Source organism: Bison bison, unplaced genomic scaffold (assembly GCF_000754665.1).
Source record: "Bison bison bison isolate TAMUID 2011002044 unplaced genomic scaffold, Bison_UMD1.0 scf7180017864383, whole genome shotgun sequence".
Taxonomy (NCBI): domain Eukaryota; kingdom Metazoa; phylum Chordata; class Mammalia; order Artiodactyla; family Bovidae; genus Bison; species Bison bison.
This window is the reverse complement of record NW_011494955.1, coordinates 4,668,861-4,680,571: the sequence shown is the minus strand read 5'-3', so window position 1 is coordinate 4,680,571 and position 11,711 is coordinate 4,668,861. Positions and strand designations below refer to the sequence as shown.

Below are 11,711 nucleotides of genomic sequence, written 5' to 3'. Positions count from 1 at the left end.
AGTCAGATCTGCTGGCTGTGTAATGTGGGGCAAGTTTCTTAACTTCCCTAGGTCTGTTTCCCCAACCCAACATGAAGACAGTCCCTGTGTTAAGGAATGCGTGATGGGGTGAATGAGAATGTAGGAAAGTCCCTGGTTCTATTCAGCAGTGAGAGGGTGCTTTGTAGGAGTTAAAGGAAGAATATGATCCCCTAAGAGCATTCTCAGTGCTTAAACCTGAGGTGATCATTATTTGCTTTGCAGAAGCATAAGATTAGTAGCACTATAAGCAAAATGTCTCCTAACTGTGCCAGTTAATGCCCAATCTTAGGACAGAAGCATCCAGGATGTGAGTACCAGAATCAGACATTTTTCAGATACTATTTTGATGTTGGCCTATCCTTGAGCCAAAGACAGAATTATAGTTGGCCTTCAGCCCTTGGTATCAATGGCTTCCCTGGGAGCTCAGCTGGTAAAGAATCCACCTGCAATTCAGGAGACACCAGTTTGATTCCTAGGTTGGGAAGTTCCCCCAGAAAAGGGATAGGCTTCCCATTCCAGTATTCTTGGGCTTCCCTGGTGGCTCAAATGGTAAAGAATCTGCCTGCAATGTGGGAGACCTGGGTTTGATCCCTGGGTTGGGAAGATCCGTTGGAGGAGGTCATGGCAACCCATTCCAGTATTCTTGCCTGGAGAATCCCTATGGACAGAGGAGACTGGTGGGCTACAGTGCATAGGGTTGCCAAGAATCAGACACGACTGAACGACTAAGCACAGCAAAGCACTCGGTATCCATAGGTTCCGTGTCCTCAGAAGTAAGCAGCTACAGATCGAAAAAACTGGAAAAAATCCAGAAAGTTACAAAAAAGCCAAACTTGAATTTGCCACATGCTGGCAACTATTTACGTAGCAATTACATTATATTAGGTATGCTAAGTAACCTAGAGATGATTTAAAGTATGTGGGAGGATGTGCATAACTTATATGCAGATTGTCCACCATTTTATATAAGTGACTTGAACTTGTGTAGATTCTGTTATCTGTGGTGGGGGCAGAGAGGGACCCCAGGGATACTAGATTTGATTGTATATTATTGTCTCAAAACACTTTCTTCAAGTCCTTTTCTTCCTGAGGAACTTCCTCTGTTAGAAAATAAAACTGGGAATTACAGAACATCCTTTTCCCCTAGAATAGTAAATTCAAATGTTAAGATGTTCACACTTAATGTATGTTCACCTATATTTAGAAAATACTGTAAAACTAATTTTTAAATAACCAATAAAGGTAATATGTGAAAATTACATATAGGTATAAAGATTTCAAACTATACAAAGAGGTATAAAATGAAAAATAATTCTTTCCCCTCATCCAATTCCCTTCCCAAGAGTTAACTGTTAATAGTTTCTTATGTATCATTCTCATTAACATAAATACTTGTATAGGTATATTCTTCCCCCAACACACACAAATGGACTTGTATTCTATATAATATTCTGTTTTTGTTACCTTTTAAATTAATACTAAGTCGAGGATTTTTTTCATATCAACATAGGTAACTCTTCCTTGTTCTTTTTAACAGATGCACAGAAATTCTTTATACTATGTGAAAATTTACTTAACAGCCTCTGACTGATGGGTATTTACTTCCCTGGTGGCTCAGATGGTAAAGCGTCTGTCTACAATGCGGGAGACCTGGGTTTGAGCCCTGGGTCGGGAAGATCCCCTGGAGAAGGAAATGGTAATCCACTCCAGTACTATTGCCTGGAAAATCCCATGGACAGAGGAATCTGGCAGGCTGCAGTCTATGGGGTCGCAGAGAGTCGGACACAACTGAGCAACTTCACTTCACTTCAATTTGTGGTGTTGCAAATACTGTAATAAATATTTTCACATATAAATGAGTTTTTGCACATTTATACAGTATAGCTATAGGATAAATTCCTATTGGATGAAGGAGTAAGTGTACTTGAAAATTTAATATTATTAAATTGCCCTCCAAAGAGGACACTTCTTCCAACTGGGGTATCCAGTCCTCCAAACCTACCCCAACACTATATTGAACTTAAAAGTTTCTGATAGAAGAGTCGGTAAAGTAGCATCTTGCTTTACTTTCTTTTTAATTAAAGTGTAGTTGATTTATAATATTAGTTTCAGGTATACAACATAGTGATTCAGAATTTTTATAGCTTATACTCCATTTAAAGTTATTACAAAATAATGGCTGTATTTCCCTGTGCTGTAGAATATATCCTTATTGTTCATTTATTTTATACATAGTAGTTTGTATCTCTTCTCCCACACTCCTGTCTTGCCCCTCTACCCTTCTTCAGTGGAATGGCAAAGTTACTTGCCTTGAGAACCCCATGAACAGAATGAAAAGTAAAAAAGGTATGACGTTGAAAGATGAACTCCCCAGGTCAGTAGGCACCCAGTATACTACTGGAGAAGAGTTGAGAAAGAGCTCCAGAAGGAATGAAGAGGCTGCGCCAAAGCAGAAACAATGCCCAGTTGTGGATGTGTCTGGTGGTAAAAGTAAAGTCTGATGCTGTAAAGAACAATATTTCATAGGAACCTGGGATCTTAGGTCCATGAATCAAGGTAAATTGGAAGTGCTCAAACAGGAGATGGCAAGGGTGAACATCGACATTTTAGGAATCAGTGAACTAAAATGCACAGGAATGAGCAAATTTAATTCAGATGACCATTATATTTACTACTGTGGGCAAGAATCCCTAAGAAGAAAAGGAGTAGCCCTCATAGTCAACAAGAGAGTCCAAAATGCAGTACTTGGGTATAATCTCAGAACAACAGAATGATCTCTGTTTCCAAGGCAAGCCATTAAATATCACAATAATCCAAGTCTATGTCCCAATCACTAATGCCAAAGAAGGTGAAGTTGAACAGTTCTAGGAAGACCTACAAGACCTTATAGCTAGAACAAACACCAAAAAAAATGTCCTTTTCATAATAGGGGACTGGAATGCAAAAGCAGGAAGTCAAGAGATACCTGGAGTAACAGGCAAGTTTGGCCTTAAAGGACAAAATGAAGCAGGGCAAAGGCTAACCGAGTTTTGTCAAGAGAACGCACTGGTCATAGCAAACACCCTCTTCTGATGACACAAGGTGACTCTACACATGGACATCACCAGAGGGTCCATACAGAAATCAGATTGGTTATATGCTTTGCAGCCAAAGATGGAGAAGCTCTATACAGTCAGCAAAAACAAGACCAGGTGCTGACTGTGCTCAGATCATGAACTCCTTATTGCCAAATTCAGACTTACATTGACGAAAATAGGGAAAACCACTAGGCCATTCAGGTATGACCTCAATCAAATCCCTTATGCTCATACAGTGGGAATGACAAATAGAGTCAAGGGATTAGATCTGATAGACAGAGTGAAGAGCTATGGATGGAGAAGGTTCATGACATTGTACAGGAAGTGGTGATCATTGTACGAAAAGTGGTTTTGGAAATGCAAAAGGGAAAATGGCGTCTGAAGGGGACTTATAAATAGCTGAGAAAAGAAGAGAAGCTAAAGGCAAAGGAGAAAGGAAAATATACCCGTTTGAATGCAGAGTTTAAAAGAATAGCAAGGAGAGATAAGAAAGCCTTCTTAAGTGAACAATGCAAAGAAATAGAGGAAAATAATAGAATAGGAAAGACTAGAGATCTCTTTGACAGCATGTGGTGAATGGTGAACAGTGTCGGGTTTGTGATCTCCAATGGAGAGAATTTTGCTTCAGATTCAGAGACTCAGCTTTAGTCCACTCAGAGCTTCCTGACAAACATTTTATTACAGTGAAAGAGGGGTAGAGAAAGCTTCTGACACAGACATCAGAAGGGGGCAGAGAGGGCCCCACTAGTCTTATCAAGGCCTTATGTACCATTTCAAATGGTTGTTAACAAGAGAACGGTCTTATCAGACCCCAAAAAACAAACAAACATTTTAAGATAACAGGATTAGTCAGAAGGTTCTTAAAAAGAAGAAATATGTCTTCCAGCAAGATATAATGTTGTTATGTAATCGTTAGTACAGAGTTTAAGGAAAAACAAGCCCTTGAGCAAGATAAGTTGTTTTGTTGTGTAATCATTAGCTGTATGCTTAAATAAAAAAAAGTCTTATGTGACTAAGATGAAGGAATGTAGACAAAATCTTTGTTGTTTTCTCCTCCTTGAGGGCCCTGGACTCCTCATCAACCTACCTAAGAATTAACTCTCTCATCTTCAAGAAAATTAGAGATACCAAGGGAACATTTCATGTAAAGATGGGCACAATAAAGGACAGAAATGGTAGGGACCTAACAGAAGCAAAAGATATTAAGAAGAAGTGGTAAGAATACACAGATCAGATCAGATCAGTCGCTCAGTCGTGTCCGACTCTTTGCGACCCCATGAATCGCAGCACGCCAGGCCTCCCTGTCCACTATACAAAAAAGATCTTCATGACCCAGATAACCATGATAGTGTGATCACTTACCTAGAGCCAGACATCTTGGAGTGCAAAGTCAAGTGGGCCTTAGGAAGCTTCACGACAAAGCTAGTGGAGGTGATGGAATTCCAGTTGAGCTATTTCAAATCCTAAAAGATGATGCTGTGAAAGTGCTGCACTCAATATGCCAGCAAATTGGAAAACTCAGCAGTGGCCACAGGACTAGAAAAGGTCAGTTTTCATTCCAGTCCCAAAGAAGGGCAAGGCTAAAGAGTATTCAAACTACCAAACAATTGCACTTATTTCACATGCTGGCAAAGTAATGTTGAAAATTCTCCAAGCAAGGCTTCAATAGTACATTAACCAAGAACTTCCAGATGTTGAAGCTGGATTTAGAAAAGGCAGAGAAACTAGAGATTAAATTGCCAACATCTATTGCACTGATGCTGGGAGGGATTTGGGGCAGGAGGAAAAGGGGACGACAGAGGATGAGATGGCTGGATGGCATCACTGACTCGATGGACGTGAGTCTGAGTGAACTCCAGGAGTTAGTGATGGACAGGGAGGCCTGGTGTGCTGTGATTCATGGGGTTGCAAAGAGTTGGACACGACTGAGCCACTGAAATGAACTGAACTGAACTGAATTGCACTGTGGAAAAAGCAAGAGAATTTCAGAAAAACTTCTGCTTTATTGACTATGCTAAAGCCTTTGACTGTGTGGATCACAACAAACTGTGGAAAATTCTTAAAGAGATGGGAGTACCAGAACCACCTTACCTGCCTCTTGAGAAATCTGTATGCAAGTCAAGAAGCAACAGTTAGAACCGGACATGGAAAAATGGACTGGTTCGAAATTGGGAAAGGTGCACATCAAGGCTGTATATTGTCACCCTACTTATTTAGCTTATATGCAGAGGACATCATGAGAAACACCAAGTGGATAAAGCACAAGCTGGAATCAAGATTGCCAGGAGAAATACCAATAACCTCAGATATGCAGATAACACCACCGTTATGGCAGAAAGCAAAGAGGAACTAAAAAGCCTCCTGATGAAGGTGAAAGAGGAGAGTGAAACATCTGGCTTAAAACTCAACCTTCAGAAAACTAAGATCATGGCATCTGGTCCCATCACTTCATGGCAAATAGATGGGGAAACAATGAAAACAGTGACAGACGTTCTTCTCTTGGACTCCAAAATCACTGCAGATGGTGACTGCAGCCACAAAATTAAAAGGTGGTTGCTCCTTGGAAGAGAAGCTACGACCAACCTAGATCACATATTAGAAAGCAGAGACATTACTTTGCCAACAAAGGTCTGTCTAGTCAAAGCTATGGTTTTTCCAGTAGTCATGTATGGATGTGAGAGTTGGACCATAAAGAAGGCTGAATGCCAAAGAACTGATGGTTTTGAAATGTGGTGTTGGAGAAGACTCTTGAGAGTCCCTTGGACTGCAAGGTGATCAAACCAGTCAATCCTAAAGGAAATCAACCGTGAACATACATTGGAAGGATTGACGCTGAAGCTGAAACTCCAAAACTTTACCCAGCTGATGTGAATAGCTGACTTATTAGTAAAGACCCTGACGCTGTGAAAGATTGAAGGAGAAGGGAATGACAGAGGATGAGTGGTTGGATGGTATCACTGATTCAATGGACATGAGTTTGAGCAAGCTCCGGGAGACGGTAAAGGACAGAGAAGCCTGGCGTGTTGCAGCCCATGGGATTGCAGAGATTTGGGCCCTATTGAACAACTGAACGACAACATACTCCATTTAAAGTTATTACAAAATAATGGCTATATTTACCTGTGCTGTAGGATATATCCTTGTTGCTTATTTATTTTATACATAGTAGCTTGTATCTCTTCATCCCATATCCTTGTGCTGCTCCTCCCCTCTCCCCTCTCCCAACTGGTAATCACTAGTTCGTTCTCTATATCTGTGAATTTGTTTCTGTTTTGTTATATTCACTTGTTAGTTTTATTTTTAAGATTCCATTATAAAATATCTTGCTTTAATTTGTTCTTTAATTGCAAGACTAAGCATTTAAATCACATATTGGCTATCTTTATATTTCTGTTCCAGTAATTTGCTTCTTTTTCTCTTTTTAAAAAACAATTGATTGGGAACACGTGTACTCCCGTGGCGGACTCATGTTGATGTATGGCAAAACCAATATTGTAAAGTAATTAGCCTCTAATTAAAATAAACAAATTAAAAAAAATAAAAAAAAACAATTGATTGAAGAATCCTGTTGTTGATTTGTAATGTCTTTTAATGTGAAGGAAGTTAACCCATTGTCTATCATCCTTAGCAAATATTTTAATAATTTTTTTGTACTTTAAGTTTGTTTATAATCTATTTCTTTTCCCTGAAGGAGTTCTAAATTTTTATTTATTTATGTACTATCAGTCTATTTCTTTAAAGCTTCTTCTGCACTCCAAGATTTTTTTCTTAAAAAATTCAACAGTATTTTTTCTAGTAGCTTTACTTCTATGTTAGGGTGTTTGATCTACTGAAATTGGGAGGACTGCCCGTGGTGATGTGGTTGCCACTAAGCAGCCCTCCTCATGCCCGCTCTCACCGGCCTCAGCACTCGGTACACTTCCTGGAGGATCTGCTCCTGGTTCTTCACGGAGCAGAGCACCAGGGTGCAGACCACCACATCCATGGAGCCTGAGGCCACCTGGTGCATGTTCTCCCCGGCAGCCACTATGAAGCGCTCAAACTGCAGGTGTCGGTTCTGGGCAATGCTCTTGATCAAGAACTTCTCAAAGTTGGGGTTGGGATCAACACAGGTCACCTGGCATCCAGAGGGGTAGAACTTGAAGTTGGCCCCCGTGCCACAGCCCAGCTCCAGCAAGGAGAGCTTCCCAGAGGGCCCGTGAACTCCCGCAGATTGCTGAAGAGCTCCTGCTTCTTGCTCTCCATCTGTTTGTTGTACATCACAGTGAACCTCGCCACGAAGTAGGGGAACTGCTGTTTGCATATCCAGTTCCACAAGCCCAGAAAGTCCAGCAGGTACATGGGAAATGCCAGGATGCAGACGGCCAGCTGGAGGATAACAATAGTAAGCGCCATCACTCAGAAAACAGGTCAACAGTTAGAGATCTGCTCCTTTAATTGCAGGAAGTAGGTTTCTGGTCACACTCCAGAGCCAATCAGCTGCAAAGGAAAGAAGAACTGGCTGTGCTGGAAATACACAGCTGAAGTCAGATCTTGGGCAAGAGACCTGTTTTATCCAATTAATAGATGTTTGGCAGAAATTGCCTCATTATTTTTCATGAAGTGAAATGAGAAAGTTTCCAGTTTTCCTTAGAAGGAAAGCTAATTACAACCCCCTATTCCTGCTTGGGGAGAAGGCAATGGCAACCCACTCCAGTACTCTTGCCTGGGGAATCCCATGGACAGAGGAGCCTGGTGGGCTGCAGTCCATGGGGTCGCTAAGAGTCAGGCACGACTGAGCGACTTCACTTTCACTTTTTGCTTTCATGCATTGGAGAAGGAAATGGCAACTCACTCCAGTATCCTTGCCTGGAGAATCCCAGGGACAGAGGAGCCTAGTGGGTTGCCGTCTATGGGGTCACACAGAGTCGGACACGACTGAAGCGACTTAGCAGCAGCAGCTGCAGCAGCATTCCTGCTTGGAGACTACTGCTGCAGTTTTAAATGCAGAATGTACTCACAGCTTGCCTGTTTTCCAGTGACCCCTCCTAAGAAAACGATCTGTAGGTGAAGCCTGGCTAAAACCCACACCAGCAAGCCAATGCCAAAGCCTAGTTATTACTACATGCCCCCTCCTACTTCTGTTCCATCTTGCCCCACTATGCCTCTTTTTTTAAAAAAAGAAATGAAAGTACGTGCCTGTCTGGTCACAGTTAGCAAGACTTTTCCCTTTTGCATTCTCGGCAGAGGCTGTCTGCCGAGATTACTATTATTAAATCCAAAAATGAGAGTGTTTTTAAATCACTGTCTTGGGCCCCCCCATCTTTTAAAGGGCAAATTTCACCTTCAAACTGTGCCAAACCACTTCATTACTGGGGCTTCCCAGGCTGCTAGGGGTGAAGAGCCTGCCTGCAGTTCAATAATAGAGGTAAGAGATGCGGGTTCTTTCCCAGGGTCAGGAAGATCCCATTCCCGTATTCTTGCCTGGAGAATCGCATGGGCAGAGAAGCCTGCTGGGCTACAGTCCATAGGGTCACAAAGAGTAAGACACTACTGAAGCAGCTTAGCACACATGTTCATGCATGTACTACATTACTGAGCTTATTTACATCAAAAAATGTTTCCAGACATCCGTATGTTTTAAACAGGAAAGCCTGGGTTTTAGGGTGGTTGGGGACCATATAAATTTTCAAAAAGAATATTTACTTTTTAAAACCAGGTGATGGATACAAAGAATGTTCTGTTGTTTCATTATTTGTTACCATAGTTTAGTTGCTAATTTGTGTCTGATTCTTGCCATCCCAAGGACTATAGTCCACCAGGCTCCTGTGTCTATGGGATTTAGCAAGCAAGAATACTGCAATGGGCTGCCATTTCCTTCTCCAGAGGATCTTCCCTACCCTGGGATGGAACCAGGATCTCCAGCTTTGCAGGCAGATTCTTCAAAGACCGAGCCACCAGGTAAGCCATTATTATTTGTTATACCCTACAAATATTTTATAAATATATATTCCATCTTAACAGCTTTCTTGAGGTAGAACTGACATACAATAAACTACAAACATTTAAACTGTCTAGTTTGGTTACATTTTCATGCATGTACACACCCGTGAAGTCATTGCTTCAGTCAAAGTAATGAATATACCTATGACCTCCCCCAAATACCTCTTGCCTCTTGGTGACCCCTCTTTCCTGTCCTCCCTGCTCCTGGGCCACCAATGATCTGCTTTCTGTTGCTACAGATTAGTTTGCATTTCCTATTCCTGTTAATGGAATCATACAATATCTACATTTTTTGGTCTGGCTTCTTTCATTTAGCATAATTGAGAGTCATCCATATTGTTGCATGCATCCGTTGGTTTTCCTGCTTAGTATTCCTTTGTATGGATCTATAACAATTGGTTTATCCACTCACCTGTTGATGGACATTTGGGTTGTTAACAGTTTTTGGCTGTTGCAAATGATGCTACCATGGGGACTTTCCTGGGGGTCCAGGGGTTAAGAATCCACCTTGCAATGCAGTGGAATCAGGTTTGATCTTTGGTCAGGCAACTAAGTTTCTGGGGAGCAACTAAGCCCCCACACCACAACTGCTGAGCCTGGAACCCACTAGTCAAAACTAAAGAGTCCGTGAACCTCGAGGAAAGATCCACTGTGTTGCAACAAAAGATCCCGCATGACACAACAAAGATCCTGTGTGCCGCATTAAGACTCAATGCAGTCAGAGAAATAAATATACTTTAAAAAATTAAGCTACTGTGAACATTAGTGTACAAGTCTTATACATGTACATATGCTTTCTCCTGGATAAATTCCTATGAGTAGAATGTGTAAGTCACGTGGTAGGTACATGTTTATCTGTTAAAGAAAATGCCAAACTGTTTTCCAAAGTGGTTGTACCACCAGCAGTGTATGAGAGGTTGAGTTGCTCCACATCCTCACCCACAGTTGGTGTGGTCATCCTTTTAATCTTGGCCATCCTAAAAAATGTCTTGTGGTCCCTCATTGTAGTTTTAATCTGCATCTCCCGGTGATTAATGATATCAAGCATCTTTTAATGGGCTTATTTGCCATCTATGTATCTTATTTGAAGTGTCTGTTCAAACCTTCTGAACGTTTTATTTATTATTATTATTATTGTTTTTGGCTATGCTGTGTGGCACGTAGGATCTTAGATCCCCAACCAAGGACTGAACCTGTGCCCCCTGGAGTGGAAGTGTGGCACCCTAACCACTGGACCACCAGGGCATTCCCTGAACATTTAAAAATAGGGTTATTTTCTTATTGAGTGTTGAGAATTCTTTGCAAGTCATTATCAAATATGTGATTTGCAAATATGTTTTCCTACTCCATGGCTTGTCTTTTTAATGGTATGCTAAGAAATGCAGAAATTCTTGTGCATCTTTGTCTGGTTTTGGTATCTGAATAATGCTGTCCTTGTAAAATGAATTTGGAAGTGTTTCTTCCTCTTCTGTTTCTTGGAAGAGTATGAGAATGATTGGTACTAATACTTTACATATTTTATAGAATTCCCCAGTGAAATCCTCTAGTCCTAGACTTTTGTTTGTTGGGAGATTGTTCCTAACTGATTTAATCTCCTTACTAGTAATCTATCTCTTAGATTTTCTATTCATGATTTAGTCTTGGTAGGTGGTATGTTTCTAGGAATTTATTCATTTCTTCTATGTTAACCAATTTGTTGGCTCATAGTAGTCACTTAACAATTCTTTGTATTTCTGTGGTATCAACTGTAAAGTCTCCTCTCTACATTTCTGATTTTATTCATTTGAGTCATCTCTTTTTTTCTTGATGAGCCTAGCTAAAGATTTGTCTATTAAATCTTTTTAAAAAGCCAATATTTAGTTTCATTGATCTTTTCTATTGTCTTTTTAGGCTCTGTTTTATTTATTGCCACTCTGATCTTTGTTATTTCCTTCATTCTACTAATCGTGTGCTTTATTTGTTCTTTTTTTTAGTTTAGTTTATTTAGTTCTTTTTTTTAGCCTAAAATTAGGCTATTTGAAATTTTTCTTGTTCCTTGTGGCAAGCATCTATCGTTTTGAACTTGTCTCTTAGTATTGCTTTTGCTGCATCCCATAAGTTTTGGTATGTTCAGTTCCGTTCAGTTCAGTCACTCAGTCATGTTAACTCTGTGACCCCATGAACTGCAGCATGCCAGGCCTCTCTGTTCATCACCAACTCCCGGAGTTCACCCAAACTCATGTCCATTGAGTCAATGATGCCATCCAACCATTGCATCCTCTGTCGTCCCCTTCTCCTCCCGCCCTCAATCTTTCCCAGCATCAGGGTCTTTTCAAAAGAGTCAGCTCTTCACATCAGGTGGCCAAAGTATGGGAGTTTCAGCTTCAACATCTTTAGGATGGACTGGTTGGATCTCCTTGCAGTCCAAGGGATTCTCAAGAGTCCTCTCCAACACTACAGTTCAAAAGCATCATTTCTTTGGTGCTCAGCTTTCTTCACAGTCCAACTCTCACATCTATACGTGACCACTGGAAAAACCATAGCCTTGACTAGATGGACCTTTGTTGGCAAAGTAATGTCTCTGCTTTTGAATATGCTGTCTAGGTTGGTCATAACTTTCCTTCCAAGGAGTAAGCATCTTATAATTTCATG

General features: G+C 40.8%; 1 pseudogene; it reads right to left on the bottom strand.

Annotated features, from left to right (window-relative positions):
- Window positions 1–6,966: 6,966 nt before the first annotated feature.
- LOC105001701 lies at window positions 6,967–7,493 on the bottom strand (annotated as a pseudogene).
- Between the last annotated feature and the right edge of the window lie 4,218 nt (window positions 7,494–11,711).